Here is a 6,000-nt window from a genome sequence, read left to right as displayed (position 1 = left end):
GCAGGAAGCCAGCAATGCAAGCCAGGTTGACATTCGATTCTGACAACTTTTTGCCCCCTGTCTTACCCAGTATATATCATGTATGTGTACTGAAGTGAAAATTCCAGGAAACAAGATTTATCCTTTGCACATGTGAAATATACTGAAACTGTTCATTTCATTAAAAACACTATTCATTCTTCATTAACTGGATATGATGGCCCACTAACGGATTGTAATTCGCTTTGGAAAATCACCTTTTGAGCTGTGGACTGGGACACCTGTATTCCATGTCAGAAAGGCCAGAGTTCCCTCCAGTCTACTCGGCTTCCCATCAGCTTCCCACTAAAGCTGACCCTGGCAAGCAGCAGGTGATGGCTCCAGAACTCTAGTTCCCCAACTGCACCCAGCTCCTGGCGTCAGTCTACCTCAGTCCTGAATGTCGCTGCATTTACGGAGCGACCCAGCTAATGAACGGCCTCTCCATTGCTTTCCCTCTTGGGATGGGTAAGTCTTTGGGTTACTAGGACTTGTCCCACCCTCCCAGGGACCCAGAAGCTCTTTTGAGTGCCAGTACAGCACTTCCTTAGCAAGCATGGACTGCTGGCCTGCGTCGTAGCGGGGCAATCTTTGAATGCATGGTAGACTCAATCCAAACATGCTTCAGATTGAACTTCCTTATGGCTTGTTACTTTCAAAAACGGGAAGAGGAAAACACCCACTCTTGGATATAGGGGAGGCTTCAGTTCTCCTGTAGGCTTCTGCCAACAGCCCTTAACGCCTGCTCGGCTTGTAAGAGAGAAGAGTATCAAACGAGAAAATGGAGGTGAAAGACACTTTGAAAACTCATGTTTTATTGATACTGTCAACATGACGCTACAAAGCTACACTGCCATTAAGCTATAGCGAGGCAACGTCTCGTTATTTTTTAAATTCTCTTTTCTTTTGGTACCGTTTCTTTCATCTCCCCAGACACCAATGGCTAGGTCTTGGCCAGAGCTTGTCCTATTATCTACAAGTAGAAGTTACGAACTTGGACTGGCTTCCAAGCGCGCCGCTCAGTCTGCGCATGCCCGAGAAGACGCTCCACGCACCTCGCAGGTTGGGCAGAAGCCGGAGGGCGGGCCGTGACGTCATCTCCGGGCGCCGAGGGTGACTCGACTCGAGGTGGGTTTGCTGGGCTCCGCGGCGGCGCTCGCCGGATCCGGGAGAGGCGGAAGTGCAGCCGGGCGGCGCTGCGACCCGGTGTCGGTGCCGTCTGCGGCTGCGCGGGATCTGGGCGAGCGTCCAGTCCCGGCTGCTGTGCCGGAGCGAGCGTCGGACGGGCAGGCTGTTGTGCTGGCCGCTCGAGCTCGGCTGTCCGAGTGCGGACGCCGCGGGGGAAGCCGGAGGAGCAGCCCGGCGCTTCGGTAGGGCCCCTCCGCCGCCCTGTGGGGAAGCGCCTGGAGCCGGAGGGCTGGCAGCGGCGCCGGGGAGGTGTGGTGAGGAGGGAGAGAGCGGCTGGCAGGGGCAGCGCTGTCCGGGCGGCGATGGCGGTGAAGGTGGCGAGACGCCGCCCCGGGAGCCCTGCGGCCGGCCTGTGCAGTCTTTTGCGGAATACGTCCTTTTTCTTGCCAAGATGGGACATCTAGGATGTAATTGCTGGCTCCGGAGTTAGGGATGGCACTTGACGCTTTCTGTGGAACAGTTCATTGAAAACGTCACTGTTTTCCCAGGGCGGTTCGATTCTGTCCGATTTGGGTACTTCCTGCAGTTTATCTTTTCAGCGTCATTGCTCAAGTCCTCGTTTGAATACAAAGCCGTGTGCTGTGGATCAAGCACTTCGGCATACTTGGGTTACACTTTGAGTTATTTTTACGTATACTTGAACTTGAGAAACCTGAGAAACCAGATTGCTTCTAGATTTTTCGGAAGAGGCAGCAGAGCCTGTCTTTAGTTATCAAAGCTCACAGGCTTATCAAACAGCTGCTGAACTCGCAGGCCTGCCAGCTCACTTGGTAAATCTGAAGCCTTGCAGTCTGAAAGCTGGGATCTGACCTAGGAGTAAGTGACATTTCGTGAATTGTCTGCTCCAACGTTGCTAGTCAGCAGAAGCATGTTGGATCGAGGGGAGCAATTGGGAGAAATTTTAAATTGTATGCCAGATTTAAACAGGTGCTTTGATCTTCAGAGTTGCTGCTAGAGGGCAACATGAACGGACTGTGTGAATGTGGGCTTGACGAGTGTGCCCACTTCTGGTTTGGGTTCATTGGGTTAGTTTCACAAATGCTGAATACCCGGCTTCGTGCCAGACACTGGACAAAACAGTCAGTCAAATGAAAGAGCAGAGGAGAAAACGCTACAAACCTCTATGTCACTTTGGGGGTGGGAGAAGATGTTAATGCAGAAACAAACCTGGCCCGTGTTTAAAAGGGAAATAAAAAAGTAAAGCAATGAAGGGGAATGAGAAAGGTTGGCGGTGTGGGTAGGAGGTCGCTGTGGGGGCCATAGAAAAGACGGTCTTTTCTAAAAGGAGAGTGAAGAGGAGGAAGCCTTCTCAGTCAGTGCCCCAGGGCTCTGGCGCTGAAGGATGCCAGTAGTTTGCTGGAAAAGAACTACTGGTGGAGTTGAGCAGTGCTCACTCGCGTGGGAATGCGGCCGTGTAAGTGTTTAAATGCAGAGTTTTCCTTTGAATGATTTTTTTTTGAAGTGTTTCTTTGGAAGAGCTGTGGAGACATCTTCCTTTGCTGGTTCACACCCCAGGTGGCTGGGGCTGGGCCAGGCTGATGCCAGGAGCCAAGGGGTTTTATCCAGGTCTCCCTCTCAGGTGGCAGGAGCCCAAAACGCGGGCCATCTTCTGCTGCCTTCGCAGATAGCAGGGAGCTGGATCAGAAGAGGGAGCAGCCGGAAAACAAAGCAGCCTGCATGTGAGGTGGCAGCATTGCTGGCTGTGACTTTATCCGGTGTGCCACAGTGTTAGCCCTGTGATGAGTATTGAGTAAGGGGCAATAAAGTGGATCTAATTTGAGTCTTAAAAAAAGACTTGGTTTTGGGGTGGGGCTGGAGTTGTGGCAGAGTGAACAAAGCCTTCACCTGCCCCATATGGGTGCTGGTTTTGCTCCACTTCGATTTCTGCTCAACTTGGATCTAGATCTCTGCTTATGTGCTTGGGAAAGAACTGGAAGATAGCCCAAGAATTTGGATCCCTGTTCTCCCGTGGGGAACCCAAATGAAGCTTCTGATTTGGACTGTCCCAGCTGGCCATTGCGTTATTTGGGGAATGAACTTGTAGATGAAAGACCTCTCTCTGAGGCTGCCTGCCAAGTAAATAAAGATACTGATTTCTGTGTTGACTGTATACAAGCCAGACTGAAGTAGAACTGCTACAGTCTGTTTTCCTTACGGGGGTTGGGGGGAGGGTAGAGGATTAGAGATCAAGGTGACTTTGGATCTGGTTAGTAATCGTGAGGTGGTGAGAAATAACCAGATTTTAGATAATGTTTCTAAACTAGAGCAGTGAGATGGCTAAGACTGGTTAAGGTTGACTCCAAGGTGATTAGAGGGTAGAATTACCACTTAGTGAACTAAGGAGCATCAAGAGTAAGAGAAGATGAAGCAAGATCTAAAATCACTTTCAATTTTGCATATGTTCAGTTTGCAACTGGAAATGTCAGTATGCAGTAAAATATATTAAATGAGTTCAGAAGAGAAGTCTAGGTAATCGTGTGTTAATTATGAATAATGGTGTTTAAACCAACAGATTTCCAAAGGGGTGGCTTAAGGACTGAGCCCTGGGCGTTGCAACAGTTAGAGACTCTTCCCACCCTTCTCACTCTGCCAGGGTGGGGCACCTCACTAAAATCTCTTTTGAGAAACATTGATCCATAGTAAAAGGGCCAGAAGAAATGCAAAGCAAGCTCTTTAGCTGAGAGAAAGGATCGAGTTGTGAAAACTCCAGGGAAGGGAAAGGCATGAGGTAGGAAGGTGGGAGCATAAATGCTTTAGGAAATGTAGGGATGTTGGGCAGTACTCAGTGCCTGTATTTGAGGCTAATGCTCTTAAATGTAAAGGGAGAGCGACTAGCGTAATTCTTTTAGTTTGTTTTCTCTTGAAAGAGGGGGATGAGGAAATGGAGACATAAAGGGCAGCTTGGAGAGATCTGCTACCCACTTCCATCGCTTAAGTGCCTGTCACACCTGGGGCCAAGCTGGCAGCCTGTATCTCAGCTGTTTCCCACATAGGAAACTGGGATTGAGTTCTTGAGCCATCATCTGCTCTCTCCCAGGATGTACACTTGCAGGAAGCTGGACTCAAAAGCAGAACTGGGGCCCTATCCCAGGCACTGCAGTGTGAAATGCCAGCATCCCAAATGACAGCCTAACCATGGCACTCAATTCCTTTTAGATGTTTGCAAACTTACTCTAGTAGATGTTAGATACATTACTTTTTTTTTTTATTGGAAAGGCAGATTTACAGGGAGAAGGAGAGACAGGAAAATCTTCCGTGTTCACTCCTCAAGTGGCTGCAACAGCTGGATAGGAGCCAGGAGTCTCGTGCCTCCTCCGGGTCTCCCACGTGGGAGGTAGAGACAAATACTTGAGCCATCATCTGCTGCCTTTCCAGTTATACTCGGAGGAAAGTGGATCCGAAGCTGAGTAGATGAGACTTAAAGCAGGCACACTGGTGCAGGTGTTCCCCGGTGTTGGTTTAACTGTAAGGTCTCCCGTGATAGTGCATGCTATCAAAGAAGTAATTAGGCTGATAGTAAGCTGACTCGAAGAAAGAGGAATAAGTGCTTGGTCAGAGGGTCTGGAAACGTGAGAGAACTATTAAATATATCCAACATTTATTGAGTGGCTACCAGGTGCTAAAAACCTAGCAACCCTGTGAGAATTGAAATTGTATTCATGTACAGAGAGCAGGTTCAGAGAGGTTGAGTTTGTTGTCCAAGGACATGCAATCAATAGGTGGGAGTCAGGATTTAAACCATGTCAGTCTGATGTCAAAGCCTCTTAACTACTTAACTGTATTGCCTGCTGTCAATTTCCTGTCCTTGTTCTTTTCAAAGGTTTATGTTTATCTATTTAATTTGTTTGAAAGGTGGGGATAGACATAGTGAGCTCCTGTTTGCTCATTCCACAGATGCCTGTAACTGCACAGGCTGAGACAGCCAAAGTCAGGAGTCGGGAAGTGAATGCCTGCCTTGCAGGATGCACAGGGCAGGAAGGAAGTTAGGAAAGAGCTGGAACTTGAACTGGTGCCCTCCAGCATCCCAAATAGTGTTTTAAATTGCTGCACTAGATGCTCTCCTCATCCTTGCTCTTTATCCCACAATCCTTTTGTTCATCCTTCTTTGGAAAGAGTCTGTCTTTCACTGATTGACTGCAGCCGTTCTAAGTTAAGCACTTGTGCCTTAGTTGATGCAATTTCTTCCTGCTTTAGCCTCTCTGACTCAGCTCTTCTGTGCACTGCCACGAAATAATTGTTTTTGTTTTGCTGCTATACAACATCATGAGCTCTTGACCTCCTAGATGAAATGGAGGCCCCAAAAGCTTCCATTTTATATGCTTCTTGCTTTAGTCTTATTTTACATTTATAGATAGGATATTAAAGGCATGGTGATTGCTTACATTTGTAGCGTGTACCATGTGTCCATTACTTGGCAGTATTAATTCCATTTCATAAATGAGGAAATTGGGGCTCAACGCGATAGCATAATGGTTAAGGTCCTCGCTTTGAATGCACTGGGGTCCCATATGGGTGCCGGTTCTAATCCCTGCAGCTCCACTTCCCATCCAGCTCCCTGCTTGTGGCCTGAGAAAAGCAGTGGTGGACCGCCCAAAGCCTTGGGACCCTGCACCCACATGGGAGACCAGGAAAGAAGTTCCTGGCTCCTGGCTTCGGATCGGCATGGCTCCAGCCGTTGCGCCCACTTGGGGAGTGAACCATTGGACAGAAGATCTTCCTCTCTGTCTCTCTTCCTCTCTCTAGAGCTGCCTTTTCAATAAAATAAATAAATCTTTTTTTAAAAAAATGAGGAAA

The 6,000-nt window shown here is 48.5% G+C and overlaps 1 protein-coding gene across 2 annotated transcripts in view; it reads left to right on the top strand.

The window, feature by feature from the left end:
- Nucleotides 1-1,197: 1,197 nt before the first annotated feature.
- ATG5 (autophagy related 5) overlaps nt 1,198-6,000 on the top strand; it is a 100,452-nt gene continuing 95,649 nt past the window's right edge. The window contains exon 1 of one of the 2 annotated variants that reach the window (XM_040983837.1): nt 1,198-1,388. The gene's annotated coding sequence lies outside the window, so the exon portion shown is untranslated. Of the gene's footprint in view, nt 1,389-1,999; nt 2,023-6,000 lie in introns of those variants that run through there. The other variant, XM_040983838.1, reaches the window with a different exon arrangement.

This window comes from Ochotona curzoniae, unplaced genomic scaffold (genome assembly GCF_017591425.1).
Source record: "Ochotona curzoniae isolate NIBS_2020 unplaced genomic scaffold, NIBS_Ocur_1.0 contig_3819, whole genome shotgun sequence".
Lineage (NCBI taxonomy): Eukaryota > Metazoa > Chordata > Mammalia > Lagomorpha > Ochotonidae > Ochotona > Ochotona curzoniae.
This window is presented reverse-complemented; position numbering and strand designations above follow the sequence as displayed.